The sequence below is a fragment of the Fundulus heteroclitus genome, unplaced genomic scaffold (genome assembly GCF_011125445.2).
Source record: "Fundulus heteroclitus isolate FHET01 unplaced genomic scaffold, MU-UCD_Fhet_4.1 scaffold_237, whole genome shotgun sequence".
NCBI classification, from domain to species: domain Eukaryota; kingdom Metazoa; phylum Chordata; class Actinopteri; order Cyprinodontiformes; family Fundulidae; genus Fundulus; species Fundulus heteroclitus.
Window position 1 is genome coordinate 166,766 of NW_023396648.1, and position 21,390 is coordinate 188,155.

The window sequence follows — 21,390 nt, forward strand, 5'->3', positions numbered from 1 at the left end:
AAAACCCGATAAAAGCTGCAAAAGACTCGAGACAGAGAAAGATCTTTGCCTTCTAGCAGGATGACGTACAGCCAGAGCTGCAACACAAGCTTTTCTTCTAGCAGAACGGGAAGAAAGTATGGACCCTCAGTATCTAAAGGTGAAATCTGCATAAATTGCAATAAAAAGCAGTTCTGCCAACCATTGCCTAAAGATAACCCCAGTTTACACACACACACACACATATATATATATATATATATATATATATATATATATATACATACACACACACACATATATATATATATATATATATATATATATATATATATATATATATATATATATCACAATAAAGCACTGTTTTTGTGTATCACTTTTCATTAAATAAATTGAAGGTCCTGGTTCCAGTGTGACAAAATAAAAAAAATAATAGGGTGTGAATACTTTTGCCAGCCTCTGTAATATTAATGCTTTGCTGTAATGGACATGTTTACACTGTGTTCTCGGGCAGTTAACAACAAAACCGTTCTTAGAGTTGATAAAAACTAGCTGCAGTTGAGCATACATTTGCTTTACACTGTTTCCTATTTTGCCTAGTCAAACTCCTCCACTCCAACTTTAGTACCTTCTCTAATGGACACTTTATCTGCCTCCATCACAGCTTGGAGCTTTCAACATTTTTGCAATCCAGTCCTGCTGTCGGCACGGATCTACAGTCGGGCTGCCATTAGACAATATGTCATTAGAGTTCTGAGTGTCATGCACTCAGCCTCTCATTTACATCCTCTCAGAGCTACTGTATATCACAGGGATGTCTATATGGTCAGGACATCTCTATTCCTTCCAGATGGATGGTTTGGGATGACTGGGGCGCTGCAGATAAAAGTGAAATCACCTGGTATGTGGGTCAATTCAAATGCCACAGCATGCACAGATGAACTATTTGAGTTTCTTTCAGTGCCTTGAGTTACTTGCTTGCTGAGTTGGGTATGGAGCTCTGCACCAGTGACGGGAGGGTTTTCAGAACAAAATCTGAAGCTGAAGCCTCCTGCACTTTGAGGATTTCCTTCCGAACTATGTGCAGCAGAATCAACAAAAGTACCTGACAGGTAAAAATGCTGTGCTTACGTGGTTCAGAGAATTTGTGAGAAGTCGTGCAACATGCAGGGAGAGAAAGATATTCCGGTGGAAGCGGAGGCAGGGAGACAGGATGGCACTCCTCGCTGAGAGGGAAGACAGAAGGGGCACACACATACCGAGGTGAGATGAGAGCAAAGCAGAGGTTGAAAGACAAGTCAGGCGCAGAATCCGTTTGTAGGCAACTTAAAGTGATAAGACTTGGATGTGATGGGTACACACGCGCACATACGGATGGATAGTATTGGGAAATTAAGAAAAATCACACAGCTAAACAGCTTAATCAAGATGTGCAGACGCAGTACAGCAAGGCGCGCACACATCATTTCCTCAGGGATCTGAAGGTAACAGTAAGTGCACATCGTTGTTTCTGTCCCGATATCTGGGATCCAACCAAGTTCCATCGGACCTTCCTTCACTGCTGAAACGGCCAAACAAGCGCACCATATTATTGATCCATATTGAAACTCTCAGCTGTACCCTGGCTCAGCTTGTTTAATCGATCATGCGTCACCGATCATCTCTAGCCTGCATTCTCTTGCACATGCTAACCTGGCCGTGCGCGCCGCGTAAAAACGCACAGTAGCTTATACATTCCCCACCCACTTATGGCCCCAAACTCTAATTTTCTTCTCATTTTTTATTCATCCACTCACACTGAGTCACACTCAGACTCACCCAGGGTGTGAACGCAGTCCTCCCTGTGCGTCTCTTGCCCGTCTGTCCGTGAATCCAGTAAAAAGGAGGTCTGAGAACACGAGCAGCAAATGCGCCAGTGAACAAGTGGACGGTAGCCAGACGCTACCGACGCCTCTTTCTCCAACTTCCACACTCTTTCCGCTCTCCTCACTCTTCCCTGCTAACCCGGGGAAGGGTGAACTGCAGCCACGTTAATCCGGGCATTGTCCCCATCATCGGAGTGCTGGAAAAAAAATGTTTTTAAGTGAGTCTAGTGAAAGCGGTTGAAGTTGGGAGTACAGCAATGTCGTCCCGTGTAATCCGCGCACCGACAGTACAATGGAGCAGTTCGTAAATGTACAAAGCTTGAGTCAAATGTTATCGTGATGCAAATAAGACGGCAGTCTGGGAGATGGAACGTCGAAGGATGCGCTTTAATCTCCAGGGGATGTTTTCTTCTCTTCACTTCCTTCCCAGCCAAAGCAACTCTCTTTGTGAAGGATGAAGCGCACCTGCAGCCAGAGCGGAACAGAGCAGGTATTTACTAACTAAACGCGTTCTTCCCGATCTTTCTGAGTCAAATGATTTTTTTTTCTTTCAGTTATTTATTTCAGGTCTCTGTGCGCCACGGGAATCACTTCACGTTCAGCCTTGCGTTGGTTCTCCCAGAAGCTCAAGGAAAAAACTCGCCTCGTTGCAACTGCACTCTCTTCTCCTCTCTTCTCCCTCTCCTCAACAAGCTCCCTTCATCCTTCTGTATGCAAGCCACGCCTCCACCATGCAGCAATTGGCTGTAATATTCGGAGAGGGCGGATGAAGTCGGAGGCAAGCATTAATAGGAATACGGGAGAGAGCGGCAGAGAGACAGACAACCTGGAAGGTGGCTTTCATCCATAACCTTTCTCCACACAGACATCTTCCATGGGACACCTGCAATAGACTTTAAATGAATAAATCACCTTTTTAAAGAGGCCGTACTGTTGCATCCTGTTAGACTAGAAGGTCATGAAAAACACAATTCAAAAAGATCAATTACACAGAGTGGTTTATTTTTTGTAAATATTGATAATAATGACCTACAGCCATAAGCCCACAAATTAATTTATCAGAAAACTGAAATATTACATGAGACAGATAAAAAGGGGTATTAATACAGAAATACTCATGCCTTTGGGAAAACAGCTGATTTGACAGCATCCAGCAGACAGTCACTGCCTCAATAAGGAGGCTAAGCCACAAAAGTTCATCACTCCAGAAGCATACTGTTATGTAACTTGTATTGTAACAGTAAATGGAAAGTTGAGTGGAAGGAAAAAGTGAGTTGGAAAAAAAGTGCACAAGTAAGAGGGATAGCTGTAGTCTTGAAACCAGCTTGCAGGTTTAGGTTCAAGCTAAGACCACCACCCCAAGAACCTTTCTTACACATAATCCAGCTGTCAAATTTTCTAATTTGTAGTTATAAGATAGTTTTAAAGATTGTAAGGCAATGCAAATCAAGACTTTTGGAGAGATTCATAAGGTATGGCCAACAGATAAAGCCATAGCATTAAGAGCCACCGCACTCAGATGTATGAAGGATGTGGGCTACAACTGTTGTGTTCTGTTGCATTATTCCTAAACCAGAGACAATCCCAGCATCATCCCTTGGCTAAGCAGGAAATGTCCCGAAAGGTTTGCTCAGTGGTTGGAGGTTCTCATTTCAGATAAACATTAATTTTGAATTTAATTTGGATATTGCATTCTAGGAGTCTTGAAGAAAAGTGAACAACATCAGATAGTTTCACATCCTGTGGGAAGCTTTTACATTCAATAATGACTTGGAGAGCTACGCCCTGTGATGCCGTTGGACAACAGCATTTCTTAAGTCCAAAGTCAGTGCAGCCTTCCACAGGTTGCCGCTCTGTCACAGGACATTTTGGATCACTCCTCTGTTTATAAGTTTTCTTGCCGATTCTAGTTTCATTTTCCAGCAGCACAAGGCAAATACTCACAATGCCATAATACCAATAGCCCCACTTGGTCTAACTGTAGTGGTCTCACTGTGTTTTACTGGCCAGCAAAATTCCCTGACCTAAATCTTTAGAGATTCTATTGAAAATTATAAAGAGGGAGATGAGAGACGGCAATGCAGATGAGCATCCTGCAAGCTGCTATTCACTCAACCTGGGCTTTTTCAACATTTCAGCCGTACCACAGAGGATTGCCTCAATGCTATACAGAGTTACAGTTACCACTAATAAATAATTTAATGAATCACTGTGTGATGAATCTTTATAGTCACTTCTTGGAAAACATTCTTTTTTTAAATAAATGTACTTTTCAATTAGATTCTAAGTCATTAAAATTCACTTGCATGTATACACATATCACTATGATTTTTTTTTCTCACAATCCAACTGTCCAATTGTGTTTAAAAAAAAGTAACTCACGTGTGTAATCCATAAGCAACTACTTCATATTTCTTTTCCCAACACAAATCTGGCACAACACACTTTGACCCAAGACAAAACCAAAACAACTGACCTTATTTGCAATGATAACTATATAAAATATCAACTATCAGATCCTTTTAACAGCAATATTTTTTTTTAGAAGTACCTTTTTTTAGATAATGTTAAATAAGGTTCCCATAGAATGCACCCAGTCAAGAGCATCATTGCAAATGACGGATGAACTGGAACAACCCCTCATCCCTTCTATGACTAAACAAAAAAAAAAAAAACAGACAGACAGACAGACAGACAGACAGACAGACAGACAGAGTAAAACTATGTAAAACGAGCCATGATTCTAAATGGAGAGACCTGAGAAGTCAGGGCAGTCACAGAGTGGTAGCTGGCCATCTAATGGAAGTGGAAATACTTCCCTCCCTTTTTTCACCGTCTAATTCACTGGCAGTGCTTTAGCAAAAAAAAAAAATTCTGCTGCAAATGTGCTTTGACTCCCGGCAAAACTGGATTCATACTGACATTGTTTCCCACTGTGCAGCACATAGTCATACTATCCTGCCTGTATGCCTGTCTCTCCGCCTGCATGGGCCAGTTCTCCATATGAAATGTACTGTCTCTGAGCTAAGCAGCTTCCTCAGTGAGTCTGTGATGAATAAGTAAGTGGTTAAAGGGAGGCTGAAGAGTGAAGAGCATGCTGAATATGGTGCCCAGGGGCATCAGGAGGGAAATAAGTAAAAAGCCTGTGCCACCTTTCTAATGGGAGCAAATGAGGTGGGCCAGATATTGTTGTGGCACAACCACACATGGCTGCAAAGGGAAGGCACGCAAAACTCACTTGACAGCTGCTGGGAGAGGCTTTGATTGATGACAGTGCTCCAGGGACTGTTTCAATATGAACTTGGTTAACTTAGAGCTACGTGCAGCATTCATCACAGCTGAGTAAGATGCTTCATACGAGATAGGCAGCATTTTATTTAGAAAGGCACTTGAGGGACATCTTAATCCAAATAGGACTTGTTTAGAGCTATTTATAAGCACGCATCATGAGTCTCCAGGAGTCCTTTCAAATCAAAGAATCAGCAAGAAGACTGCAGCAACTTCCGCTTTCTCATTAAGCTCAGATCGTACTAAGAGGCTCCAAGTGTGCCATTAATATTTCCCCCACACCATTACACTACCACCAACGACCTGAACTGTTTTTAAAAGTAGGTCAATGTGTCCCTGTCCCTGTAAGCTTATGCATACCAAGTCCTGACCCTTACCACCTGAAAACGATACTTGTCAGACCTGGCAACATTTTTCAATCTACTGTCCAATTTGGCCTAGCCAGTAGAAATTGTAATGCGCAGTATTTGTTGCCTTTCTATCATCCATCCATCCACTTTCTATATGTAGGTGGACAGGTCCCCAGTCCACCAAAGTGCACCATCTAACTGTTATCCTCTGACCTGAACAAGGCATTATGTTCCGCACAAATGCTGTTCACTGGATAGTTTCCCATTTTCAGACCATTCTCTGTATGCAAACGTTGTAGGCTATGTATAAAAATCATGGTGAAATATCTTTTTTTAAATTTGTATTTTCAGCAAAAAGTAGGTGTTACGTGTTGAATAAAAATCCAAATTGGTGCAGGATCAAAGGTTCCCAAGCAGAGAATTTTCCACTGCATAACACTGCTTTGTCAGCTTCCGTTCTTTCCCATGCTGCATCCTGGTACCATGCGCAACAAGGTAAATAAAAAAATAAAGTAAAGAAAAAAAATTATCTGTTTGACCAGACCCCCTGTCTTCCATTGTTCTGTGGTCCAGTTTTGATATCCATGTGTCCATTATTGTTGCATTTAGTGTTGAACAGGGTTCAGCATAGGAGCCCTTAAAAGTCTGCAGCTAAGAACCCCAATATTCTCAAAGTGTCTTCAAATGGCTATTGCCTTTATGCCTAACAAAAAACAACTTATCAACAGATCTGCACATTAGGAATAATAGAACATAGAGAATAATATCAGATATGTGAAGTGTTCAGCCAGTCAGTCTTCCTCCTTAGATAAAGCCCCAACAGCAACAGCTGCTAACACTGATTGGAGAAGAAGAAGCATGGTTAGAAGCAAAGACCTTTCATTCTGTGTTACCTTGTAAGCCAAAGACGCTGATATGTGACTTTTCATTGGGATTTCAGTGTGGGATCATTCTTTCCTGCGCCTGTCATACATCCACCATCACCTATCCTCAAAACAAATGAGGGATTAAAACAGAGTCGTTAGGAATAGAAGGCTGTGTTTGAAAAGGGAGCATGGATGCGCTGACAGCTGCTCGCCGCAATCCACAGAATATGTATTCCCTTTGTTAGAGGGATTTAAAAAGTACGGCACCCACTCGGTGGGTTAGCGGAAGCTCTGTGTCTGTAATTTTTTTCTCACCTCTGCTGCAGCTGAAAACTGGCCAACAGTGGCACTTTTTCAAGCATTAAAAAACATCACCGGTACAACATGTTTGGGCTCCTTTTCTGCATACACAGGTTTGTGCGTACAAGAAGCTGTGATTAAATGTTTCATGAAAGCTCTCCATGGACGACTCAGGAGATGAAGATTTTAAAAACAGAGACATCAAGACAAGCGATTTAGGTCTGAATATCTTCCTAGTGTGGTTAAAAGTTCCACAACCTTAAGTGTTTTGGCAAGTTTTAACTATCAAAAAAAGAAAAGTAAACATTATCACCATCATGCCTGATAGTAGATTATTCCTAAAGGTGTGCTGCAACTCCTCAAAACATACTTTTTTGCCTCTGTGGCCAAATTCTCCAGCTCATGTGACCAGAAAATAATTTCACTAAAGAATATTAGCTTGTCTAAATGGGCAGACACAAACTTTGGTTAAGTCTAAAGGTGTTAAATTTGTAGCAGGGGCTTCTTTATTGGTTTACACCATCACCGTCAATAGTGATGTAAAACTCAAAATTTGCTGGGAACAATGCTAATGTTTACCAGCAATTTCTAGTTTATGATAAGACTTGGTGGTCAAATTCCTTCATCAATTGGCCAAATATCCTGCCAGATATATTAACTTAATATTTTAGTTTTAACCATGATATGGCATAATATGAAATGAATATTACCATATTAACTTGAACACCAAATAAAAAAAACAAACAAAAAAAACATCACTTTAGTCTGTTGTTTTATCATTGTATCCATCCATTCCAAACTTGTTATGGCCCTCATAACCAGTAGCTACAATGAAAGAGTATAAATGCATTTTGCTTGGATCCTAAATGATAGCTCGAGCTGATCTCATAGATACACTGTTCTTCCTCTAACAGTGCTATAAATAGAAATGGGCTTGGCTTTATTGCACTGCAGTAAGTGAAAGAAATATGTAATGCATTAAAATTAAGTGGTGGTACCATAGAAAGGTTACCAGGCAAGGTTTTTAGATAATGTCAGGCTCAACACAACTGGTCTCCTTTCCCTCGCTGCTCCAAACTGTTTTGGTTTTACTAAAAATGGATTTAAATTTCTTATCAAACGATGAGCTAGAAAATAAAAATGAGTGTTACACTGGCCTAAAAAGGTTTTGCATGTTCTGTTCAGGAACCAGATTACATTCTATAAAAAAGTTCTGCATTTTTTGCACCTATGAAGACCTATTAACACACACTTCAGTGAGTTTTTCATGCAAATTCAGAAGACAAAGAGAATTTGGGTGTCCTATAACACAAAGCTAATATGTGAATTTTCAAAAACATTGTACTTGTGGTCCACCTGATTGCTATGCAATAAAATTTTCTAAATATTATATTTAGACACTTCTGTAAGATAAAGAACATTCAAAATATAAAGTAGTATAAAACGTTTATAAAATACTACCAAATATGTATCATGAAGTGATTCCCAGAAACAAAACCAATAAAGAAAAGAAGTGGACAAAGATTTTGTTGCTGCACTGAGAAAGTCAGCACTGCTTATAATTTGAAAAGTTCAGTGACTCTGTGAATCTTTGAGCCTCGGGCAAAGCATAGTTTCACCCTAAGGCTGTGATTGCAAAGCCTCCTCAAGTCACTTCTGAAGTCTGGGCCTGTGGGCTGTTAATTTTTTTCTATCTCAAAATTCTTAGGCAATCAAGCAGTTGCACGCATTTAAAAAAAATATATAATAATTAAATTTCAGTGCAAAATATTCCTTTATTCAGTTAAGCAAACATGCAATTCATGTCTACTCATGCTTGGAACTGGACTTGTCTACAAGGTCAGTGAATAATGGTCTTTCTCTTGTATGAGAACATTGTCTCCAGCAGACAAGGTCCCAGTTTATCTGTATGTAATGAAGGTAACAGGCAACACTCTTGTGCATTCCTGTCTGTCTCTTACTGTTGGTGTGTGTGTTCAATATGTATAATTTCTGTTTTTAGTTACTTTGGTCTGGATTTCCGAAAGTTTTTATTTTTTTAACAGGCTTTGCTTCACAAAGTCTTGCAACAGTTATAATGAAGTTTCCATGCCTATCATTCTGAAAACATAGCAGAACAAAATACAGTGTCCCATCTGCAGTCACAGGGTGTTGCCATATATACAGTCCATACCGGAGGTCCACACAGGAAGTTTTGAACACTTCTTCCTCATGTGATGTATTGCTTATTGCATGTGGGGGCACTGGGGTGAATGTGACTGTGTGTGAGGTTTTTCTGTTTGTCTATTTGTCAGGTTGGGTTTGAACTGCCCCGTCTCCTGGGACATCTCAGGTCTCCACTGTGGAACCCATGCCACCCGTCCTGCTCTCCTCCGTTGGCGGATGCCTTGACCCGCTGGTGTCCGGGGTGCCCAAGACATACCCCGACATGTCTTGGGCATGTCCGGGGTAGTTTGGTAAGCTGTATGCTATTTTATAAAAAACGTGGAATAAATGCTGTAGTGTGTTGTAAAATCTGCTTTTCACTTGACTCCATGGCGTGGGCTAATGTTAGTTAGGTGTTAGCTTAGTATCATTGCAATTGTTTTTGTTTTTTTTATCTGTGTTTTAGAACTTTATTGCCAAAGATATGAACAATCAAGTAAACAAAGAACAGTATACATAGCTCTACTCTACTCTACAAACAGCAGCCAGGGGACATTTACTTGAAGAAAAAGCCTGAAATTGGAGTAGAAAGTAAAAGTTTGAATTGCCTTACAGTTAAAATAAAATAATTGAACAAAAGAGATGAATAAAACGAGATGATTTCAGATGACTTAAAGTGTAACTCACCCCAAAATGTTTTTGCAGATAAACTGTATAAATTGGGCCTATGGCTGCTACTGTATTGTTAGTATGCAACTATTTACATGTAATGTGAAGAAGGAGGAAAAGCTGCAACAAAACAACATCAGTGAGGTTTCGAAGAGCCTGAAAACAACTGCAGGTTACAAACAAAACCCCCTGGCAATGGTGGGCAATGCTGAGCAAAAAGTTATCTTTACAAACTCTTCTGGCCCTCTTTGGAAAGACTAGAGCAACAAACATCAGAGCATGTGCTACTAAGATAATAATGTATAGGGGAAAATGCTGTAAGTGTCCAGATATGGCATGTTCAGCCGCTTAACCTCTTAAGACCAACCTTTGAGCCCTCAGCCACTACCCACACCCTCCATTTCAAAGGACTCCATCCCACAGCCCCCCTCCACCACCACCAGCCTATGCCTTTCAACACTTTAGGTGAAGAAGGAGCTGTGAAAGATCAAGGTGCAAAAGACTGCAGATCTAGATGGCAACAGCTCCAGGCTCCAGCCGTGTGAAACCATACAATACAGTACATGTTCAACATGAGCCTGAAGCTGGGGAAAGCACAGCAGCTGTGTGGTACCAGTGCCAAAGACCACACATCCAAAAGACCTCATCTACAGACCAGTAACACTGACCCTGCTGATGAAGACCCTTTAGACTTAGAGGCTGTTCTCAATCCTCTTTGTCCCCTGGTGAGGTCTTTGTTGTGTCTGCTGCAGGAAGCCTACCAGCCTGGCATCGGAGTGGATGATGCCATCATCTACCTCCTGCACCGAGTTCTGACCCACCTGGAGAAGCCAGTGTTTGTCATCTGTTTTATTTTTTTGCACTCTCGTTTTCATTCTTGTAAATGGTCTATTGGTGGTTTTTTCATGCATAAATATACATTGACATTTAGCACATTTCTTAAGTGTACTTGTTCAATAAAACCTGTTTTGAATCTACTCTTAGAAACGTATGGTACCTTTGTTTTTTACCTTGGTAGAATTGATTTTTTCTGATTTTCTGTACCTACTGGATCTAAAGAGACTGGGAGTCTATCTCTGCAGTAAATGGACAAGTGACGAGCTAACAGTCTTTGATTTATCATGTTCAATGTTCAGCACTATGTTCAAATTAACACGTTTATGAGTGGTGTTAACTTTTGTGGAGAACTTATGCTTTTTTCTACATTAGAAAGTAGAAGTTTTCACCAGACACATCAACTCAGAGGACAACAACTTCAAGTTAACCAGAGAAGATGCCAACAACAACAAGCAACCTTTTCTGGACTGCTTGGTGAGCATGGAAAGAGAAGGAAACCTCAACATTGAAGTCTACAGGAGACCTACTCACACAGACCAATATCTTCTTTTTGACTCTCACCACCTACTGGAACACAAACTTTCTGTATAGCACTATGTTCAAATTAACACGTTTATGAAAGAGGTTGTTTTATTTTTAACCTTTTTTGTTGGATTGATCATGACCTGGATGACTGAGAATCTTCACCACCATCTCTACGTTACAAACTTGAAGTAGACACAGCTATCCCCTAAGTATGTCTCGATTGTATTAAACAGTGTATCAGTGCATTGTTGCTATGCTTGATAGACACAGTTAGGATTAAATAACAGAATAGAAAACAGCGGTGGAAGGTAATAACTGGGGAATCTTAAGAGCAAAAATACCAAACCAAATGATCATAACAAAACTAAGAAACAGGAGAGGGAAGCAGAACAGTGTCAGGATCCCCAGGGTTTTGATTACTTATTTTTAGGTTCATGGGCATCCTGCAGTTCTGTTTGTTTTCCCTCTGGTTGGTAACCTATATGACCAAAAACAGAGTTTCTAAAAGGTGAACTTGTTAACACTGATTATCAATGTGCTTAAATTTCACAAAACATTCGGTTACAGAAGTAAACTCATAGCCTCAAATGATACTGAATCTCACCCAATGCTACGTTTTGTTTCTCAGAATGAGAGTGTAAACTACTGGCTACTTTTCAGTGACTCTAATTGGTATCACGGATCTATTTCCCTCACTGCCTTTTTCAACACTGTTGGGACTGTCTGGAAGATAATAATGAATTAGTTTTAATTTGTGGGATGAAACAGTAAGTCAACTCCCAATGATTTGTCTTGGCAGCGACTGATGATGCTTCTCGGATTATGCATTCGTTTGACAGGAAGATGCTGCTACAGTATGAACATAGAAACAGAGCAACAAAGTTAACTGGATACTGGTCAGCTAATATTTTTGTGCAAGCACTGTAATCTCCTCCTTTTGCATATAAAGTATATTTTAGGCTATTACTATGCATAATATTACATGAAGAGTACAAACTTTTCAGAATAAAAAGTTTGTACAAACTTGGTCACCTGAACCATAACGACACTGCAGTCTCATCAGGGTTCAGGTGACCAAGTACTCCACTCACACCAAGCAATAGCCTCCAACGACCCAGGACTGTGACTGGTGGGTCACTGATTTGCATCTCACGTGGAATGCATCTAGGAGGATGGGCATGTCCTTAAAAACAGCAGCGTTCCAACTATGGTTGCTCAAGTGCCAGTCACCAGAATTGACAAAGACTCAAGGCTAGGTGTTAAAACGTTTTCATGCCTTTTTACAATCACAATACTGTACATATTCATTATTATTTTGCTGGCAGGCTGCATTCTCACTATCACAAACACAATGGGATTCTGAGATTCTCTCAAGGCCTGGAAGAGTGCAGGTTTCTGTTTGGGAAAATCTGTTTGAAATAAAATGGAAAATAAGGGTATATTTTGTTGTTCTCACTTTCGTGAATTTGTTTACCTGCACCAATTACTAATAACATTTTAGAATGTTAGATAATTTTTTTTAACGTACTGATTAAAGCTACACATTTTGCATGTTTACTGGCAAGTTTACTTGACATAAACATATGATTGGCTGTGTATTGGACTTATTTTCATCCCATTTACATGATTTGAAGTTGGTCTATAAAGTGTAAAACGTATTTCTCTGTGAAAGCTTTTTTTTATCTGATGCATTCCCCATGACTTGATACTCAGGCTATTATTTTTATATTTTAAATTTTTATTTTACTCACTTCCCCTTGAAGGTTTTCTAGTCTTTTAATAAAGTCACTCACCGTTTTAATGCCAATGGCGTTCTGTATAATCATAATAATAATAATAATTTCTAATAATAAAAAAAAAAAAAAAATAATAATAATAATAATAATAATAATAAAATTGTTATTTATAGGCCCCTTTCTGGACACTCAAGGTCACCATACAATGGTTAAAAACAGCACAACACAAACAATAATAAAAAAGTGATCATAAAGCAAAAAATAAAAATCAGTAAAAATGCAATTTTGAACAGGTAGGTTTTGAGCTTGGATTTGAAGTGTGGGAGTGAAGTAGTTTTTTGAATTCTGGAGGTAGACAGTTCCAAAGGCGAGGTGCAGAGCGGCTGAATGCTCTGATCCCCATGGCGGTGAGACGGGCAAGTGGGACAGGCAGGTGGATAGAGGATAGCAACATGGAGGAGATTAGACCGGTAGGGAGGAGTGAGGCTGAGAATAGACTTAAATGCCAAGACGAAGACTTTAAACTAAATTCGATACTGAATTGTGGTGGATGGAGGGGGTCAGTTTGAATCAGTTTGAATGCATCTTTTAAACAACATAAGTTTACTAAATTGATGAGTTTGTCTAATTCTAATAAAAGACAAGCTGGCTGGTAATTATTTGCTTTAAAATGTTAGAATAACCTAAACAATGATCAAATCCCCATCTGAAATCTACTCAGACATCAGCTGTGCAAATGCCTTCATTTGCACATCCATCAAGCTCAGAGTTCATAACTTAGTAGCTTTTTATTCTGACCTAACCCTGAATTTACATGGAAAATCCATCCAATTTATTTTCAGACTTCTTGTTCTGTTTGCTACACTTGAAAATATTAGTAATGTACTGAAAGTCATGTAATATTAGACCCTTTAGACGATTACTGCCCCTTATACCATTCTTGTCATGATGGGATTTAAGGATTACCCAAGCGCAGAGCAAAGTACTGGAAATAACCAGCCTTTTGCATGTTTCCACTGTTGTTTTTAATATTTCTTTGGTCTCTGGTCTTCAGGTGTTTCAGGTTTGAGAGACTTGCCATCACATTGTTAGAGTTCTCAATTCGATTCAAGTTGTTAGTATGGCTGGGTCACTACAAAACATTAATTTTACTTCTAGTCAGAAAGAAAACATGTTGGTAAAATCCAACAGTTTAAAACTACAGTAGGGGGTATGGGCTAATCATGTTGGGCTAATCATGTTGTGCTCGATTGGCAGTGTATGTTGATTAATTAGTTTTAGACGTGTTTTTTTAGATTAAAAAAAAAAAATTAACAACTTTATACCTCCCCACACCAAGCAACTAAACCGCAAGAGCAAGTCTCACTAGGTCAAAATATGCCAAACACATTTTTCGTCTTCACTGTGTTTGATGCTGTGGAAGAATAAATTAAGCTGTTCAATCTTCTCTAAGCTGTTTCAAACTACAAACAGTACAGTGACAAGGAGCAAAACATGGACATTTCAAAGCGCAGAACAAATGATCTTGTTTAATTTTCTGCCTCTTAAGATTTTTCCTTTTGTTGCTTTTTCTTAAACATTTCTTTAGCTGCTCATCAGTGATAGTTTTATCTAAATTAGAGTAGAATTTAAGAAAACTCGGTGTACTCGCTTCAACTCTGTTTCCATCACTATTCCATTTTTTGCCTCTCTCTCACACTGAACTCTGGCTGCCTCAATGTCACGGCAGCGAGGCAAAGACAATTAAGGTGTATAAATATGTAAATATGGTCACGGCAGCTCAGCGGGAGGAACAGCGTAATGACATTTTCTGCCCTCGTTTGGCTAATCCCCAAGACACCTCTGAATTAGAAACCTTAATGACAACCAATAATGCACAGATGGTCAAACTCTGGGGGCACGCTGGCCCTTCTGATGCTGCTTGGGCTCCTTGCAGGATTGGACTTCACGCCAACTATACAAACACTCACAGGCAAAGAGACACAGGGATAAACACATAGATGGGGATATCATGCAGGGAAGCAAGGATGTGATAGAGATCACAAACTGTGCACACACAGAAACACATGCACACATAGGCATAGACACACACACACATACATATTACCTAGCCAGATGTCACCTGTACCCGTGGGGGTGATCATGGTTGTAACTAGAAGGTCAGGTCTTGGCAGCCCGTTTAAGGCCAAACATCGCTCTGCGCCAGTGTGTTTTTTTTCACGTGTGTGTGTGGAGGTTATTGTTTGGTGTCTTAGGTAATATGTCCAGCGAGGCTCTCTGGCAGATGTCGACCATTCATCTTGCAAGAGCTGACACGCAGAAATGCTCTCAGCAGACATGTCTCAAGAGACGCAGCAAAGCGAGTAGGGAGAGTTAGGTGTCAATGATGAGAATTTTTGGAAATAGAAGTGAAAGAGAGAGCAAGAGCACAAAGAGAGGTGCCTTGGCTGATTTCCTACAGTAATTAGTTCAACCTAGCTATTTGTTCTTCCCCTCCTCTAGTAGATGGGAAAATGTTTCTTTTGGGACTAAGTAAGTTTTTTTTTACAAAGGGCAAAAACACTTTGCTTAGACTCTTTTGCCCTCCTATATTTTCTGAGATGTTTGTGAGAAAATCTGGCAATGAAGATGGAATCTAAAAAGAAATAGTTGCTTAGGAAACATAAAATAGTTGATAGAGTACCTGTCAGAACCATTCATACCCAGTTAATCCTTTCAAATTTTATTACTTTACAGCCACAAGCTTCAGTTGATTTCATTGGTACTTCAAAAGAAGGGAGTGCATAATTGTAAGCTAAAAAATAAACAAATTGAATGTTGGCAGTAATTTTATGTTTAGCACCCCCTGTGTCAATTTGTAGAACCAGATTTTGCTGCAATTACGGCTGCATGTTTTGGGGGTATATCTCTACCAGCTTTGTGTTTCCACAAACATTTTTTTTTTTTGTAAAATAGCCTGAGACCAGGTAGCTTGAATGAAATCTATGAACTGCAATTTTTTTTAAGTCTTCCTGAGAATTCCTAATTGAATTTAAGACTTTCTATCACCTGACACGCTTTGATCTAAAACAATTCCATTGTAAGCTTTGCTAATATGTTTACGGTAATTTCCCCCTTTGGGGTCAACCTCAGCATTAGTCTCAAGTCTTTTAGATAAGATAAGGATTCTTTTATTGTCCTGCAATGGGGAAATTTGGGTGTGACAGTGGCAGTTACACACAACTGTTAACAACAAGCAAAAAAGAACAAGAACAAACTACTCTAATCAAAAATTTTCTCTAAAGAAACACCAATAATAGTGGATAAAAAAGTACCAGGGTAAATATTGCACAGTGGACAATTTTTAACAGTGGAAAAACTCAGGCCTATTTACATAACACACAATTATACAATATGCATGATAGTGCATCAGCATCCCGAAGTAGTTAAGGCAGTTAAGGTCTCCCCGGCCACTTGGGCCAGCTCCTCCGGGGGAATCCCAAGGCGTTCCCAGGCCAGCCGGGAGACATAGTCCCTCCAGCGTGTCCTCGGTCTTCCCCTGGGCCTCCTCCCAGGGAGGCGTCCAGGAGGCATCCTAACCAGATGCCCGAGCCACCTCAACTGGCTCCTCTCAATGTGGAGGAGCAGCGGCTCTTCTCTGAGTCCCCCCCCCCCCCCCCCCCCCCCCGCATGACTGAGCTCCTCACCCTATCTCTAAGGGAGAGCCAAGAGACACTATGGAGAAAACTAATTTCAGCCGCTTGTATCCGGGATCTCGTTCTTTCGGTCACGACCCAAAGTTCGTGACCACAGATGAGGGTAGGAACGTAGATCGACCGGTAAATCGAGAGCTTCGCCTTTTGGCTCAGCTCTCTCTTCACCACAACGGATCGGTACAGTAATAATAATATAATATAATAATGGTCTTTATTAGAGATTAGGGAATCTAACTGGGAGGATTGACTTGCAGAAAGACTCCTTAGAGTGGGAGACTGCGGCTTGATGGGTTGAGTAGTCATCTGGCAATCAGAATGTTTTAGGTTTGATTCCAGCTTCCCCTTGCCACATGTCAATGTGCCCCTGGGCAAGGCACTTAACCCCAAGTTGCCTATTGAGCTGCGTCTTGGTATATGAGTGCATGTTAGTGAGAGCGATTGGGTTGGCCCTCCTAGGCTATAGTGGATAGTGCTTTGGGTGGTCAGCATGACTGGAAAAGTGCTATATAAGTTCATCCATTTACCATTTAGAGCATCTAGGATGCAGCAGCTCACTAAAAGAGCTCTGCACCATTCTGTCTCCATCAGTGATGGGATTTTCCTTACAGTGCTTCGGTCTCCCTTATCCAGGTGCTTCTCAGCTACAGATAAGCAGACCACATCATAGAACATGGCTCCATCCTTTCTTGTAAAGAGCATCAATGTTGTGACTCCAGTCCAGTTCCGGTGAACACCTGAACAGATACTTAGAAGAGTCGACTATCTCCACATCAGTTCCCTGGAGGTTTACCTGTGTCAGTGAGGTGTGTCTGCATCTGTGAAAGTCCATCACCAGCTTTTTTATTTCACTGGATTTAACATGATGTGGTTCTGCTGGCACTCTACAAAGTTCTGTATCCGCTGTCTGTACTCTGACTCATCCTCATCTGTGATGAGACCGACTATTGCAGAGTTATCAAAAACGTCTCAAGGAAGCAACCTGGTGAGCTGATCGAGAAGTCTGCGGTGTTGAGGGTGAACAGAAATGGTGCCAGCACAGTTCTCCGCAGTGCTCCTGAGTGATGGACAAACAAGATAGTGACAAAAACGTTTATACAAACAGACATGTCCCATCTGGAATTAACAACTCACATAACAGCAAAACCATACCTCTCAACTTTTGACGACAGTTGAGAGTGAGATTGTGGTCGGGGGGGGGGGGGGGGTTGCTGCTGTTGGTCGATTGAAGACGGTCACTATTGTAGACGGACTTTGCTTTCATGTTACAGTTTGTAATAACACATGACGACTTACCATTTAATTCGCACACAACACGGACCGTAGAAGTGTTTCACTTTGGATGAGGGAAACTTGTTTGCGCGGCGGCGGTCCTTGCAGCTGTGTTACCTCTACTACTGGACGTGCGGAAACCATTGTACCGCAAATTGGTTCCGCCATGACGCGAAGCGTCCGGACGCGTGCGTTTCAAGAGTGAGATTTTCATTGTAAGATTGAGATTTTCAAAGTAATGCGTGTGAGCGTGTGCAATTGATGAAATGCGTGTGTCACACGGTCAATGCGTGAGAGTTGAGAGCTATGGCAAAACAAAAGCAGCTGTGGTGCTATTTAGCAACACTGCTTAGTCCCACATGTACCTTTAAGTACTACTAATACAAATATTAATGTGTATGAGCACTGACAGCATGCTGCAGCTGATAAGGGCGTGAACAGAACCAACCAGACCTAAAAACAAAGCAGAATTGTTGGTAACTTTAGCATTAGCGGGGCTTTAACATTAGCATCTGAGCTAACACAGACATATATCATGTTGATAACAACTACTTGGACATTTTCTTTGCAGGTTAGTGAGATTAGATTAAGTGAAAGCATAGACAAAAAAATCATTACAAAAAAACATCCATTCAGATAAAGAAGCATCAAAACAAAGCAAAGTGAAATACATATTTATGTTTAACCATTGTTCTCCGACACTTCTTACTGTGACAGTAAATTCAGTTCAGCAGGTCTGACAAAAAGAGAAGACACGGCAGCCCCTCCAAGTTTTGGAACTGTACAATCTGGGATTCAGAGTTTTTACCAGTCTCTCTGTTCACAGCGCAGGGGTCCATGAAACATTTCCAGGTCCAGAAATGTTTCATGGTGGGAGGATGGTGTAATAATCCTGTCATTCTGCTTTTTATTTCCTACTCTCACTCACCGGCAAGCTAGCTCATTCTATTCACCTTTGGGGGCTTATTACATTTACCTGACTCACCTGTTTCACTTTACACCAAGGCTCCTTTCTGCTATGCACTCTTTGCCAGATTATTGAAAGCCTAGTGTGAGTAAATATCCAGCATTCTCACCATTCCTGATTCTGATCTCACCTTTTTGACTTTGTTCTTGCCTCTCAGATTTCCCCCACTCGTCTTGCCGCAACTGGATGTCTCGCTTGTCTTTAATTCCTGGTTACCGTCATTGGATCTGGTCCGTGACTCTTGCCTTCTGCCTGCTTCTGGTCTGATTGTTAATTAATCAGCCTTGTCACCCCCACCTGTGTCCTGACCAAACTTTCTACCTCTGAATTGGATTTGTGTAAAGGATCGGATCCGGAAAAGATGCCTTTGAGCTTTTCCGCTCTCTTAAGGTACATTCACACTGAACGGGATCCAAGCAAATTTTTCGCCCGGAATGCCTGTCTTTGATTGCTTGACATTTCGCCTCCCTTTGCTGATATCACAGCCAGATCCCTACCAACTCACTTCAACACATCATTAAATAGGAGGAGTGCTTGCCGGTTCCTCCCGTCTGTTCTACTCATGGAGCAGCTTAGATGGATTTTACCAAGGAGATGGATTTTACCGACCAAGTCACTGTGCTGTTTGTAATGTGGAAAGATGAACAACAGCGTGGGTGCTCCTGTGTCCACCAGATCCAACATTGACACACCCGGTTGTGATGATCACTTCCAGTCTTACTTCCGTCTTTCCAGGACCGAGCATGAAGACCTGCTCCCTTGCAGCGGCCAAGTCTCCCTCCAGGACACCAACAACAGCTGTTTTCGGTCAGTACGTATAGCCTAATTGTATTGTCTAAATATGTAACTCATAAAAAACGTTTTTGTGCTTAAATAAATGGAAAAGGAGCACCTTTAACATGATACAAATTGATTGAAAAGTTCTGACTTTTGAACTCAAGCTAAATTTTACTTTGCTCTGTTTGCAGTTTTGCTTTGCTCTGTTCACCCTATTCGCACTGATCTCATCGCTCTAAACATGTCCTTCGCTTTATAGACCTTTAATCCCCTCCTGAAAGTGCACTGTAATTTGAGTTGGGATTATCTCTGTTGAATTTATTTTAATACTGCAGTGTCTTGAAATATCTCTAAATAATAAAAATAAAAATGTTGCATCCTAACTATTTTAATGACCAGCTCAGGATCTAATAATTTTTTAATTTGTTTGATTTGGGAGGGAAAAATATTATCAGAAGACATGACAAATCATGATCGTCAGTCCTAGAACATTAGATTTTATCCGATATTTTAAGTCATTGTTTGTTTAAATTCATTTGTAAAATTCCTTAACATTAATTTCAAGATTTGAAGGTGTGAACTGGTCTACAATACGTAGAATGAAAAGAGAGAAACACTTCTAAATGTTGTTGTACGGAGATAAATAAAAAAATTAAATATGTGCATATTTTGTCTGAATTAGGATTGAGCAGGTTAGAACTTTACCATGAATTTTAAATGCTTACATGAAATTGGATTTTAATGCCAGTGTTCATGTCCGTGTCCTCTACAGTTATCTTATTGTTAGAATCCATCCACATTTCGAAATAGACTAATCCTTGCAGGGCTGCGGTGGACACCAGTTTCTTTCTACAGCAACCGGTTAACAGGTGAGAGGTGGACAGTTCCCCAGTACATCCCAGACCAATTATATTTTGTTTGATTTTATTTATGTATTTGTTTTTATTTTTCTTAATCCAAAAAAAGGTTAAAAATAAAACAACTGGACTTCTATTCTGAAGCTAAATATGTTTCACTTTCCATCCAGGAAGCTTTCTGATTTCAAAATGTCTGGAGTAGTGCGAAGTTCCAAGCTTTATATACCTGCTGACGAGGCCTCATTAGAGCCTAGATTCACATGTAGATTCACCTGGAACTGATCTCCCCTCACAATGGAGTGTCGTTAGGCTCATTGTTTGCCTGAGACACATTAAAAATGTTGTGGTTACATGTGTGGAGGTGTGAATTCGGGTGAAACTTGGCAGGAATCAAACCTATTGCTGTGTTATAAGTTTTTGAAAGTTGAAACCCCATGCAGGTGCACGGATGAGTCTTGTCCTGAGGAGGCAACTTTCCTGTGTTGAGCTATGCATCTTTGGAGAGGAAAAATGGGAAGGTAGGAAAGAAAAAAAAGGAAGAGAAAAAGATGAGACAAAATGCTAAAAGGGTTAAAAAAAACTACAGGACAGAAAAAAGTGAGAACAAGATAACATCTCGGAGTATGCGTCTACACCTGCAATAAGAGATATAAAAAAAACCCAGCAAAACCAACCAATAAAATATGCAGGGATAAAAAAGCCTTGATAACATCACTGAAGAATACATATTATTTAAAATGAGATGTATAAATTGACAGCTAAACCTAACTATAGGGGTTTCTGTATATAAGTGAATCTGTGAGCACCTGGATCCAAGCACCTGTAGGTGTTTGCAAGAATGCACCAGAACCCCATATGCCCAAAAGGACTCCCAGAGAAAAAGGGCCCAAGAGGGACCAACACCAGGATAGCTGCCTCCCCCGTCCCATGGAAGAGCAGAGAATAGCCCCAGGAAACCCCCCAACAGTCACAGTGCTAAAGCCCCCAGGAGTTACGGTGACAAGCCCATGGACTCCGCCGGCAGCCAGCAATGCCCGGAGTGGATCCAGCTTTTCCAATTCATGAGGTTAGTTTTCATAGCTTTCATAGGGCAGTGAAAGCCAAGCAAACAGATTTATTTTTCCCAAAGTGCTAACATCCAACTTACCCAGCAAGCAAACTGAGGGGGAAGGTGATATTTTGCATCTCAGACACTTTGACAAGTCTTCACATATCTGGCCCTAGAACCTCTGAACAGGTGTACATAACCACAGTGCATGAGT